This window comes from Prunus avium, chromosome 7 (assembly GCF_965620075.1).
Source record: "Prunus avium chromosome 7, drPruAviu1.hap1.1, whole genome shotgun sequence".
NCBI lineage: Eukaryota > Viridiplantae > Streptophyta > Magnoliopsida > Rosales > Rosaceae > Prunus > Prunus avium.
In genome coordinates this window covers 21,592,471-21,607,268 of record NC_142290.1, presented here as the reverse complement: position 1 = coordinate 21,607,268, position 14,798 = coordinate 21,592,471, and the positions used below count along the sequence as shown (strand labels likewise).

At 38.9% G+C, this 14,798-nt stretch overlaps 1 long non-coding RNA gene across 1 annotated transcript; it reads right to left on the bottom strand.

The window, feature by feature from the left end:
* Positions 1-8,198: 8,198 nt before the first annotated feature.
* Positions 8,199-9,495, bottom strand: LOC148293123 (uncharacterized). The gene is made up of 2 exons (XR_015825806.1): positions 8,696-9,495; positions 8,199-8,402 (listed from the first exon to the last, which is right to left on the bottom strand). It is a non-coding gene; the product is annotated as an uncharacterized LOC148293123 (long non-coding RNA).
* Between the last annotated feature and the right edge of the window lie 5,303 nt (positions 9,496-14,798).

Sequence of the window (14,798 nt, the reverse complement as noted above, 5' to 3'; positions counted from 1 at the left end):
GTGAAGCAGTTTTCTTATTACCTAACTCAAATACTGAGTTCGAAGATGTAGATGTTGAGGTTGAAGATGTGAGGGAGTATGCTGAGGTTGAAGATGTGAGGTTGGAAGAACAAGAAGAATAGTTTAGAGTATATAACTAAATTTCTATTTTAATTTGGTTTTAGTTAATAACACTTGGACATATCTATCTTACATGACAACCTATTTTAAATTTGGTTTTAATTACCGATTTAAATGTAATTATGTTTATGATATAAGAGTTGTAAGCGCCTATATTTAAAGAAATAGTCTTTGAATTACCCAATGTGGATCCATTTCTATGATTGCGTAGACTTCTCCTAATACAAAACCATGTGCTTGATCGAAACTTCATTAATTAATTTATACGATTGACCCATATAGGCATTTGCATTCATTCTAGACTTCTCCATGAGACAAAAGAATTAGCATGTCCTTCATTAGTAGATTTCTACTTTAAAGTACAAATGCCTATGCCCTCAATTAGTACAAATTTGTACTTATGGAGGGCCATAGGCATTTATGAATTAGGATTGAAAACAAAGTTGATGTTTAATTACAGACGGTAGGTTTAGGGGAGTGGTACCAATTGTTCCAACTTCATTAATATTTTTACTGAAACCCTTTCTCTTAAGCAAAGTCCGTCCCTAGTACATAGCCAAACAGACAGCCTCAGAGAAGGTGTGTGGCTGGTGCGCGTGAACATCATGCTTTAATTCTTCTTTGAGACCTCGAACAAAGACATTTTTGAGCTACAGGGCTGACCACCCGTGGACTTGGCAAGACAATTTAATAAATTGGCTATGGTAGTCTTCCAAGGAGCCTGTGTGAGTAAGGTGGGTCAGAGCCTAGAGGTGTCAAACGGGCCGTGCCGGGCCGGCCCGGCCCATTTAAACTCGTGCTTTTAATATTTTCGTGCCGTGCCGGGCCGGCCCATTTAACTTATCGGGCCGTGCCGTGCCAGCCCATTTAGTAAAATCATAAATCCCAGCCCGGCCCAAAGCCCATGTCCAAATTGAAACGGGCCGTGCCGGGCTCGTGCCGTGCTCGGGCCCAAGAACCAACCCATTTAATTTGAATTTTTTTTTTCCCTTGATTTTTTTTCCACGAAGATGCCCAGTACCATTTTCAGTTTTACAAGTCAAAGTATGCTTGCAATAAATACACATAGCCTTTGGAAGAATAGTCCCATAGAATTTCACGCCTTCTTATCTCTCAATTTGAACCCAGAAGGTAGAATCTGCAAAACCCACACCAAAAAATCAAAAAATTTAGACTGTTGTTTTGATAAATAATTAAAAATAAAAATAAAAACAAAATCAAACCCTACAATCAATGTTTCTCACAAATTTTGAGCAACCAAACATAGAAACTATATGTTAAAGCTCTTACCTTGCAAATCCAACTCTGTAGAATTAGAGAATTGGTTCGTGCTGATGGTTCGCAAGCTATTTAGATGCCTCCAACATAGGTTTTGGTTTATGATGCTATATGGATCTTCCAAGTTCCAACACTGATTTGGGGTTTATATAATTAGGGATATTTCCTAACGATTTATGATATGAGAATATGCAGAAATCGAGAGGAAGATGAGGAGATGATGGTTTGTTTACTGAAAAGTACTTCACGCATGGCCTCATGCCTCTCCAAGTTCCAACCCTTCAACTGACTCCAGAGTCCAACAAAGTTGGTTCTGTTTGTTAAGTCATTATTAATGCTGGGGTGTTTCAACTTTCAACGAGTCCAACTTCCAAGTTTGTTTTTATTATTTTATATTTTATTTTCATTACTCAATTTTTTATTTGTTATTCCAACTTTTTTTTTGTCTTAAAAAAATGCAATAGAGGATTGAAGCGGGCTCGGGCTCGGGCCGGGCCGTGCCGTGGGCTTGGGCTCGTGCCGTGCTTGAAGCGGGCTCGGGCCAAGTCCATTTAATTTCGGGCCACGGGCCGGCCCGGTCCATTGGACCTTTTTTTAAATTCCAGCCCGGTCCAAGCTTTCATACCGTGCCGAGCACGGCCCACTAATATTCGTGCTCGTGCCGTGCCGTGCCTCATTTAAACGGGCTGGGCTCGTGCCGTGCTGGGCCGGCCCGTCCCGTCTGACTCAGAGCTGCTTCAAAGTCTGAAGAATCTCCAATGCCGAAATGTTGATGAAAAATATCAACAAAAAGTTGCCATGAGTGTTTGGGATATCGTTGTTCAAACAAACACATCCATAAAGAGGCACCTCCAGTGAGGTGAACAGCGGCAACCGAAACTTTATCGGCAGGAGGAACTTCATAATAGTCCAAGAAGCGTTCGACAGAGACTATCCATCCATACAGGTCAATATCATCAAACCGGTCAAGGTCGAGTTTTAGGGTTTTCATGGGCGAGTGGTGGAAAGGTGGATGTGGATGCAGGTATGTAAGTGTGGGGAGGGGAAAAGGAAGTGGAAGGAAAAGGGAGGGTAGTATAGTTGGGTTGATTAGTGGGTGGGCAAAGTATAGATGTGGTAGGGATGGAGGAGGTGTGTGGGCGCGTTAGGGATAGTGGTGACCCGTTTCTTTGGTTATTCTTAATTTTTCTTAATTTTTCCAATTATTTTTAGTTGTTTTAGTTGTTACCACTTAGTGAGTCAACCTGATACATGACTCGAAATCCGCACGGGAAATTAGCGGGTCAACCCGACATGACACATTTATTAAATGGGTCGGGTTAGGATTGAGTATTCTCGGCATGTATATGATCCTGATACGGCATGAACCCGACACGACTTATTACTAGCCCTAATAGCTAGGGTCCAGTTCTTGGCTCGAAGCAGCGAGATTGGTGGCGGAGTTTTTGTTTTTGTCCATGAATAGGAATGACTCTGATGCCAGAATTTGTAGAGTGTGCAAAAGTAAAGAAGAATATGTAGGAAGGGAAATTGTTTTCATTCATTCACTTGTCCAAAAAGATTACCTATTGGTCAATAAATACAACTACAATAGATAAGAGTAGAGGTGTCAACCATTTAATTTCGTGTTATTATGTTATTCGGGCTGGGCTGGTCCGACCCATTTAATTAAGTGAGTTGTGCCAGGCTAGTCCATTTATCAAAACCATCGATCCCGACCCGACTCAAAGCCCAAGTCCACATTGAACAGGGCCGTGCTCGTGCCATGCTTGACCCATTTAAATTTATACAAAAGAAAAAAATTATCATATGTTTATACATGTTTTATATGTAATATGAGACTAAAAATTGAGTATTTATTATAGTATTTATTTATTGAGGATTTAATATAGGACTAAAAATTGAGGATTTATTGTAGTATTTATTTATTGAGGATTTAATATAGGACTAAAAATTGAGGATTTATTGTAATATTTATTTCATATGAAAATATATGATTTGTTGGAAGAAGAAGCCACCAAATCAAAGTCCATATATGTAGATATCAAGAGGGGAAGGAGGTTAAGAGATGGTTTATGTAAAGTGGACCTTGACAACAACAACCAAAAAAAAGAGTTAAGTAGGCTAGTCCAAGCTTGAAGCCGACTCAGGCCAAACACGGCCCGATATGCTCGGGCTAAACAGGGCCCATATCGGACCGTGGGCCTGCCTATTCCATTGACTTATTTTCTGATTGACTTGGAATAGAGTTTTGGTTGGTGTAGTCCTATCAGGTTGGCCGGTGATGAGGAGGAGAGGCGAGTGTCGCCTGGTAAGATGGGTGTGGGTGGTTGTCGTGAGTTGGGTGGGTTGTTGATGTTGGTGGCTGCTAGGGTTGTTTTTACAATTTTTTTTTAATATTTAAAATTTAATATTTAAATTTCATTCAAGTTAGTTGGAGCTAAGTGATTGGACACGTTTAAAAAAAAAGTTATAAAAGAGACACGAAGGGACATGAAAAATGGGAACAGTGGATCCCATTGTAACATCCCACATCGACCAATGGAGAGGGGGTGATGTGCCTTATATGTACATGCCCACCTCCATCTAGCATGAGGCCTTTTGGGAGCTCACTGGCTTCGGAATCATGGGAACTCCGAAGTTAAGCGAGTTAGGGCTAGAGCAATCCCAGGATGGGTGACCCACTGGGAAGTTGCTCGTGAGTTCCCAAAAACAAAACCGTGAGGGCAGAGAGGGGGGCCCAAAGCGGACAATATCGTGCTACAGCGGAGCCAATCTCGGAATGTGACAATTTGGTATCAGAGCCATTCTGCCGTGTGGTGCGAGTGTGCCGACGAGGACATTGGGCCCCTAAGGGGGGTAGATTGTAACATCCCACATCGAACAACGGAGATGGGGTGATGTGCCTTATATATACATGCCCACCTCCATCTAGCACGAGGCTTTTTGGGAGCTCACTAGCTTCGGAGTTATAGGAACTCCGAAGTTAAGCGAGTTGGGGATAGAGCAATCCCAGGATGGGTGACCCACTGGGAAGTTGCTCATGAGTTCCCATAAACAAAACCGTGAGAGCAGAGAGGAGGGCCCAAAACGGACAATATTGTGCTACAGCGGAGCCAATCCCAGGATGCGACACCCATCCCCATGAACTATATATTGCTCGTTTCTACGGTATTGGTGGAAAAGCATATTTTGAGCAAAAGTTTCATCAACCTACTCATACTAAGTAAGATCATTATTTGTTAGTTCTTATAATGTAGAGTGGCTTCAAGCAAACAAAGCCCATAGTGCAAATATATATGTATATATATACTTTATGCAGAGAATATGAATTATTAACCAAACAATATATGTGAATACTTTATGCAAACATAACTTATCTACTGTGTGTGCACGTGTGTTTCTTCTTTTGGACCAGAATAAAACCAACGCCCACAGTGCAAAGAAGAAAGTTTTCAACATGTATGTACCTCTAATATAAGTTAACCAGAGATTCTACAGCAAAGATCAACTATTAGGAGAAATGTTGAATGAAAAATCAAGAGGACTGAGGCAATCAATGAGAAGACAATACAAAAAACTTATGAGAAATGAAAGCACAGAACTCAAATGGAGAAAGCTAATATGGAGAAAGTTATATATAGAGAAGGGAAATATAAAGATCGAGCGTTACTTCAAGAGGAGGTGATTCCAAGTAATACATATTTTTAAAAGAATAATGAATAAATAATTACTTAAAAGCAAACTTGAATTCCTTGTTACATTATCCTTAAGCCAAATTACTACTAAGATTTACATATGTACTGGAAATGCTAATAATTAAGTCCAAGATGTATCTAGAAATTAGACAAATTCAAATTCTGCAAAATTTTTTGACTAATTTGGATAATCAAAATATTTTATTATAATTTCCACAAAAAATATTGCTAATGTTATTAAAAAAATTTAATTAAAAAAAAAAAATCGATAATGGTACCAAGTGTGCCTGTATGGCAAGGCAATGGAAAGTGAAGGAGAACTTGACGCAAAGTACAAAGTGAGAGAGAATTAGATGCATTAATTGCTTACAAACCTCTACTAGGCTCGAATCAGAGTTTTCATGAAAAAACTATGGTTAGCGGAGGTACAGGGCATTTTTGGTATTTTGAAAAAAAAAATGATTTAAATAACGCGCCTTTCTTCTTCTTCCTCTCTCTTGCTCTCTAATAATCTTCAGCTGCTACCAGGGACAGACTTACTCTTTGACTAACATGGGCTATAGCCCAGGTGACTTTGTCTTTTTAAGCCTAAACTAATATACCTAACCCACCCAATGGACAGCCTGCATTGTACAAACAATCGCTGCTTTTTTTTTTTTTTTTTGGTTGGAATTTTAAAAGGTTTTAAAAATTTAACCGTTTTATTTATTGTGGGGGTTATAAATATTTAATATTCAGGTTTTATTTCTGGTTGGTGAATGCCTTAATTTTTTGGTTGGTGAACTTTTATGGTTGGTGAAGGTTACATGTGTTGAGGCCCAAAAAATCCACGGCTTGGCCCAAATGAATTCCCGGCCCAGCGCAATACCTTATTGAGGAAAAACCCGACTTGGAGCACACAAAAGTCGGCCATGCACGAGTTACACTCCACGTGCCATGCCAAATAAATAATCCGTCATGCTAGGAATCAAGATTAAGATTATAAAGTGCATTAGCTTTGCAAATCCATGCTAATTATCTCATCAAGCATAATGATTAAAAGCATGCCAAGCGATATGCCATGCCAAGTAGGAAATCATTATTGCACACCCAACCACGCTACAAGCTTAAGTGGGCCCAAGCCACTCGAATGCCCGGGGCTTGCTTGAGTGGGTTGTGGTATGGATGGTAATAAGTTGTCATGTGGCCCATTGATGGACTGAGAAATGCAGGTTCCGGGTTGCTTGGGAGCCTCGGAACTCAGGCCCATTTCTTAGGCCCAAAAATGTGGGTAAGCACAAGAGAGAAAATATCCTAACCAAGATATCCCAACCAAAAAGCCCAACCAAAATGGTCCACTAAAATTAACCAATATCGCCCAAAATTTGGGGAGATTAGCCCATTTGTTTGGTAGGTTGACTTGCCATCTTAGAAAGCCCATACAATTAGAAGTAAGCAGCAGCAAAGGTTCCAGCATTTGGCTAAAAGACAAAGCCACAGAGGAGCTTGGAAGACCACGTGGGCTGCTAGGAGGGAAGGAATAAGCTTTCAAGCAAAACATCCAAGCGACCAAAAGATATTGGTGTGTAAGGAGCCACCCTTCGAACCAGCATGTATACCTATTTCTTTCCTTCTTCAAATCTGACCATGAAAGAGGGAAGGAAAGAGAGAAAGGGGGATATCTGAAAATAGGAATGCTTCACAGAGGCAGTCGCGGGAAAGGGAAAAGAAAGGGAAAGGGAAAAACTTGATTTTATGCAAAGAAGCAGAGTAGATTTCACAAAAGAAGATGGTTGAAAGGATGATGAGAGAAAGGAAGGGAAAAACTTTGCAAAATAGGATGGAAGTCATTAGGGTTTCTTAGAAACAGATGACTTCCAGCGGCTATAAATAGGGCATCTTCCACCTCAACGAAAATCATCAACAACCAGAGAGCAAGCTTCCTCTCTTACTTTCAAAACCAACAATTTTCGTGCTTAGTTCATCTCCTTCCTCAGTTTTCCCTCTTGCCATGCTGTTCTGACATTTGACAGAGTCACTGTCAAGCTGCCAGAAATAGCACTCAAGCCACCCTTTTCTTTCTTTCCCTCATTCTCAACCAAACCTCTCTTCAAAATCCTTTCTCTTAATACCCATATTCCCCCAGGAACACTTAATTTTCTCTTTAGTACTAAACTCATGGCAACTTTGCTCCCATGCCACAAGCTTCTCATGCCAAGCTAAGATTCTATCTGTAAGCACCAATAAATTATCTGTAAGCAGCCATTATTTTTGTTGGTGGAGGTAACCAATATGTTTCCTAAGGCTTTACTATCCTTTCGAAATATTTTGGGGTCTGATTTTCGAACTCAGATACAAGGGATATTTTCTTCAGTTTGCTCCTTACGCCAGCCCAGCCCATTTGGTAGCTGCCAGAAGAAAAAGGTCCCTACAACATGTTTTTGGATGCCTATAAAAGGCCACTCCTCCTTCACATTTGAAATACACATAGTACACCATCAGAATATCACATACAACAATCACCACCACAAACTAATTCTCTCCTTTTCTACTTATATATATATATTCTCTACTTTATATTATTATTTTGGCAATGGTTCTATGACTTGGATACCCATATCCGTCTATGAACGTGCTCATAGCGGATCTTGAGTTTGTGTACAAGGGGTCGTATTTTGGAGTCTTGTAGACCGTCAGTACCTGCACGTAGGGAGGCTACAACGGCTATAGGACAGCGTCTTTGAAGTGCTTCACCGTACCAAACTCACCTTCTTACTTATTATTTATTTTCCTATTACTTACCTATTATTTTGTTTCCTTTAATTTCATTATACCTAAAAAGCTTTCCAATTTATTTATATGTTATTTATAATATGATGTTTTTGTATTTGGCTTTACAGAAAAGAAAACTACATTTTTTTATAACATTTTTTTGGTCGAAAACTACCCCACTTATTTTCTTATTTTTGGGTAGTTTATAATCCCTCTTCACTTCACACACCCCTGCATGTAGAAAATAGAAAAGTGATATGTAATAGATGTTTTTTGAGGGGTAAAACTCATTATGTCATACTGATTAGGTGTATTTTTTTGTTATCAATGAAATTCACTCGTACTATCGAGTTTAACAGGTGTGTGCATAAGGTAAATTTAGCTCACTCCAGTTTGAAATCCTGGGTTAGTTCCTTACAATAACCATTTATGACTGTTTGTTTTCTTGGTGATCAAATGTTGTCGTCCGGCCACCATTGTCCTTGCTTCTTGCATGAAACGTCTTCTCCTTCCTCCCCTCCATCAATGCCCCCAAAAATCAGAACCTGTAACATCCTACATTGCATGCAAATTCAATGTGGTGAGTCACTTGGCTATGCCCTTAAAATCGTGTCCATGGTATGAACAACACATTTATTCCTTGATTGCAAGTAATGAAATTCTTGAGTGCTGAACTTTCAACTTATAGAATGTGTCATCAAAATTCAAATTTAAAATTTGAATACTATGGGGGCATAATGTATTCATTTATGTCCTATCTCTTTCTAATTATTTTATATCTCTGCATTTAAAACCTATATTTGCTTTGGTGTAGTGCAGCTTCTCGTGAATCAATTGGAACCCTTAACTGAGCAGAAATTAATTGGCGGGTATTTACAACTTCCAGCAATCATCCCAGCAGGCTGAAGATCCTCTATCACAAGGGATGAAGGCATTGCAGCAATTAGGAGTGGGCATGGTTCAGTTCGGTCCGGTTCGGTCTTGTTTGGAGCTTACACCAGAATCGAAATTGGTAATATTCATTCGGTCCGGTCCTGTTCGGTTTTCTGGTTCTACACTTGCTTCTACTAGATCTACCAATAAGCACATACAACTGCTCAACAAAAGCACATCAAACAATAAGCACGAATCTACCAGATCTATCAATCTACCATATCTACCAACCTACCAATCTGCCATATCTACCAACCTACCAATCTACCAGATCTCAAACCGTACCAATCTACCATATTTGCAACCAATAAGCACGAAGGAGACGAAATTGATGAACGGCCGCGAAGACGAAATTGATGAACGGCCGCGGAGACGAAATCGATGAACAACCATGGACAATCACAGGGAAGAAGGAAAAAATAAAAAAGGGAAGAAAGAAATTAGTCGCAGAAGAAGAAGAAAAGAAAAGAAAAAAAAAAGAAGAGAAGAAGAAAAACAAAGAAGAAGCCGAGAGAGTGAACGCAGAAGAAGAAGAAAGAAGAAAAGAAAAGAAAAGGAAAAAGGGAAGAGAGAGAGAGAGAGAGTGTGAAGTCGCAGAAGAAAGAAAAGAAAAAAAAAGAAATGAAAAGAAAAAGGAGAGGGGGGAAGAGAGAGAGAGAGAGAGAGAGAGAAGAGTGAGCTTGAGAAGAAAAAGAGATGGGAAAAAGAGAGAGAGGTGAAGTAGGGTTATGGAATGGGCTTTAAAGTTTGCCTTTTTATTTGGGTTAATTAGAATTAGGCTTAAGTATGAGATATTTTAAAATGGATATTTGTAGAAATGTCACATGAACTTATACATCAGTTTCAATTTGTCACCTTAAAGAAAAATTTAAGCAAAATGTCACCTTAAGTTTTCAAAATCCATGATTTGTCACCTGACTTTAACATCATCCAATTTTTCATTCATTTTTAAGGGTATTTTAGTCTTTTCAATATGTAAACCCTCTTTTTTATATAATTTAAATATAAAGCTATGTAAACCCTCTTGCTTGGAAAGACAAAAATACCCTTCAAAATGGATAGTAAATTGGTGACAAATCTTGAATTTTGAAAACTTAAGGTGACATTTCTACAAATATCCATTTTAAAATAAATAAATAAAATAATGCAACCGGTCCGGTCCTGTAAGGTGTGAAATTGGAATCGGAATCAGAATCGGTTGGAATCGGTCCAGTCTAGTTCGGTGCCGGTTTGTTGACTTTTTTAGTCAATTGGTTTTTTTTTCTAGTTTTTTTTATTCAGTCCAGTTCGGTTCCGGTTTTCCCATCTCGATGCCCACCCCTAGCAGCAATCCCTGGCTGAGACATTGTCCATGTTGAAGATTTTAAGAAATATAACAATCTGGAAAAAAGTGACAGGTCGCTTCAGGGAAACGACCAATTGGTTTTAGACAGAGCCTCCTTTGAAGCCTGAAGTAGCTCTCGCAAACCTTACTGCCAAATTGGGATCTGTCAGTCGGTTCGTGTTGGGGTGCGGTTTCGAAGCTCCTTTTGATTTATTAGATGTGTCTCTTGCTGCCTAAGTGTTCGAATTACATATATCAACGTTAGAAACACTTCATAGACATGATTTAAACATAAAGACACACTCTTACATGAAGAGATGTGTCCTCATTGAAGTGATACCTTTTGATTAAGAGGTGCAATCCAAGAGATGCATGGTTTTCTGAATTTGAAGTTATACCAATTCAGAAAAGATACACCTCTATAAATAGAGGAGGATTATTGCAAAAGAATACACATTCAATCCTATTCATTCATAAACTCTCCTCCTTCTATTTTCATAAAACAAAAACCATCTAGAAACTATAATATGCAGCAATAGCCTCTAGACATTCTTGAGTGTCCTTGTGAATTCTAAAGTGTGTTTGGGGTTTGTCTTCGAGTGTGCAACTCATTGATAAACAACACAGCTATATCACTTTGTTGTATCCACAAGACTTATTTTGAGTATCCCTTTGTACCAAAGTTGTAGGGGCAAATAAATTTTAAAAGATAGTGTTTACATGCCTTGAAGCAACCCTTCATATTTTTCATCTTCCATAGCCATTCCCACAAGAGATACACATATCCAAGTGGCACCCTTGGGCCATCAGGATCATCTAGAAATATAGCAAACCATGTATATGTCTCCTTTTATTAAATTTCTATTGAGTCACTATCATGAATCATCTCCTTTTACTCTAGAAAACATATCTTCTCTAGTATCAGTACTGGGGGCATACTCTCTCTCTCTCTCTCTCTCTCTCTCTCTCTCTCTCTCTTTTATTATACAACTGATAAAAGGGGATGAGGGAAGAAGACAAAAGTCTAAGCTGGCGTTCCGGATGGATTGTTCTCTTCAAAATTTCCATGGGGTGGGTGAGAATATAATGTTATTGGGAAAAATAAGGTCGGGGATGGGAACAACACTCAAGAAGATAGGCACCACCAAAACAGGTATATTGAATTTACAAGGGTTGAACAAACTGAAAATTGAAATAACACATAATTGGAAAGGTTTATTTATGGATATGCCCCCTGTGCTTTCAAAGTAGTCTTAGATTATCACCTTTTCTTTGAAATGTCTCAATATACCACCTACACTTTCAATAAGTGTCTCACGTTAGCTATTCCGTCAGATTTGAGAGAAGTTCTGTTAGCTGATGTGGCCCCCACTTCTTTTCAATCTCTTAACAAGGGAGAGGAAGGGTTAGTCAGGTTGAGAAACACTACTACAAAAAGTGAAAAAGACAACCAGAAAAAGACGACGGTAAAACATAAAACCGTCATTGTGTTTAAAACGACGACGGTAACAAAAACACCGTCGTGGATAAGTGCCTTAAACAACTAAAAAATGGAGGTACTGTTGAATATTTTTAAACAACGACGCACACAAATAAAAAACCATCGTCTTTTTAAAAAGGTTTTCTTCAGAGTTAAAATCTGACCAAAAAACAACGACAGCAGGTATGAATCCACCGACCAGTCGCGCAGAGGAAACGACCGGTCGTGAAGGAACCTGTCTGGAAACGACCGGTCGCGCAGAGGAAGGGACCGGTCGCACATAAGGTAATGACCGGTTGCAAGTTGAATTTTTTGACGAATTTGACTCTGCGCAAGAAGAACGTGATAGTGATATTGGTGACTCTTGTGTAGATGAGATCGATACAAGACCCCCCTCTGCCCTGCCATTGCCCCAATCAAATCATGATACTGAGTCAAGTGAGGTATCTTCTGATGATCTGTCTGTTTCTACTTATCAATTACCCCCACGAACCACTCATGGGAAACCTAAAGTACAATATTCTCCTGATATACATGCCAAGTCTAAATATCCCATTAGCCATTATGTGTCAACTCATAATTTGTCTAAGTCATATGCATCATATTTGTGTTAAATATATAGTGTATGTGTGCCAACTAAGCTGCAGGATGCTTTATCTGATCCAAAATGGGTAGATGCAATGCATATTGAGATGGAAGCCTTGAACAAAAATGCCACGTGGGAGTTCGTTCCTTTACCAAAGGGAAAAAAGGCAGTTGGGTGTAGATGGGTGTTTACTTTGAAGCACAAGGCTGATGGGTCCATTGACCGTTACAAGGCAAGATTGGTAGCAAAAAGGTATACTTAGACCTATGGAGTGGATTATACAGAGACCTTTGCTCCAGTAGCAAAGCTCAAAACTGTGCGCATACTCTTGTCCTTGGCTGCTAATCATGATTGGCCGCTGTTACAATTTGATGTCAAAAATGCATTCCTCCATGGTGACCTCAAGGAGGAGATTTACATGGCTCTCCCTCCTGGTATCCCTGTAACCTCTGAAGAGGGTGTTGTGTGTAAGCTGCGGAAGTCTTTATATGGATTGAAGCAGTCTCCAAGAGCGTGGTTTGGGAGATTTGCAGCATCTATGAAGAAGTTTGGGTATGTGCAGAGTAACTCTGATCATACTTTGTTTCTAAAGCGTCACAAAGGTAAATTGACAGCTTTAATTATTTATGTTGATGATATGATTGTGACTGGAGATGATCAGGCAGAAATGCAAAATCTCCAAAAATATCTGGCATCTGAGTTTGAGATGAAATCATTAGGTGACTTGAAGTACTTTCTTGGGATTGAAGTTGCCAGATCTAAACATGGTATCTTTTTGTCCTAAAGGAAGTATGTGTTGGATTTACTTGCAGAAACTGGAATGTTGGATTGTAAATCAATTGATACTCCTAGTGAACAGAATCACAAGTTGGGGTTGTATCCTGATCAAGTTCCAACTGATAAAGAGCACTATCAACGGCTTGTGGGGAAATTAATTTATTTAGCTCATACACATCCTGACATTGCGTATGAGTGAGTGTAGTGAGTTAGTTTATGCACTCGCCTAGTGAAGACCATATGAGAGCTGTGACACGTATTTTGAGATATCTCAAAGTATCTCCTGACAAGGGGTTAATGTTTTCCAAGTATGGTCATATAGATGTGGAAGGGTACACAGATGTTGATTGGGCAGGTTCAACTACTGATAGGCGTTCAACGTCTGGGTATTTTATGTTTGTTGGTGGCAATCTTGTTATGTGAAGAAGTAAGAAACAAAAGGTGGTGTCTCGATCTAGTGCTGAGGCTAAGTATCGTGGGATGGCCCATGGTGTATCTGAGTTACTGTGGTTGAGGAGATTATTGAGAGACCTTGGTTTTGGGCCTAAGAAACCCATGGATTTATATTGTGACAATACGGCTGCGATTGCAATTGCTCATAACCCTGTACAACATGATCGTGGAAAGCATGTGGAGGTTGATCGAAATTTCATTAGAGAAAAGTTGGATGCGGAGATTGTTTCCTTCCCTTTCATCCGTTATGAGTATCAGTTAGCCGATGTTCTTACGAAAGCTGTTTCTACAAGTATCTTTCTCAACTTGCTTGACAAGTTGGGCATGCGTGACGTCTTTGCTCCAACTTGAGGGGGAGTGTTAGCGAGATATCCTATTCTATTAGGATATTTCCTTCTTATTCTATTAGGATTTTATTTATTTCCTTTTGTATAGATATTATTAGGATTCCACTTATTTCCTAGTTTAACCATACTAGGGTTTGTAACCTTATATTATAAATACCTCCTTTCGGAGAATGAAATATATCAGAAAATATTCTACCATATTGTTTGACTCAATGAACACCATAAACAAATCTTTAATGACATGGAAGACAATTGTAATTCAATACAAACTGCCATTTGAAAACAGAAAAACACGATGCTTAAATTCACTAAAAATGACATTTTAAGCAAATAAAATGACGATAATGGAATAGTTAACGTAGTAAAACTATGACGCTTGTGGAAAAAGTAACGTCGTGTAGACAATGGAAACTACAACGATAGTTAATGTCGTGGTACGGTAAAACTACATTGGTTATTATATAATAACAGTTGTTATTACATCACCACGACGATATCATTACAGTCGTGTAAAGTAATGAAACCACGATGGTAAATAAATAATTAATGTCATAGTACGATCTAAACTACTTCGGTTATTATAAAATCACAGTCGTTGTCATTACATCACTACGCCGGTTATTATTTAATTACCGTCGTGTAAACTAGTGAAGCTACGGCGGTAATGAGACAACTAATGTCGTTTTCATTGCATAACCACATCAATCTTTATATAATCATTGTCGTTGTAATTACTGGACCACGACGGTATAAAGACCGCCATTGTTATCTGAAACCACAACGCTAACTATAAACGAACCGATGTCATACTAAATAAAGATGACACTTGTCACCTAAAACACGTCATTTGACCTTAAGCATGGCCGATCTTAAGATTTTGAGGGTCCTGTGCGAAACTTAAATTGGAGCCTGATCGGTGCATATTCATATATCATTTTGTTCCCTTCTAACTTATGATTTGATTATGTTTTTGAGTTAAACTTGTGCTTTTAATAAATTTTGTGTTTGTTTCAGTGTTATAAGCTTGAGACTCATTAAATGCATTTTGGAG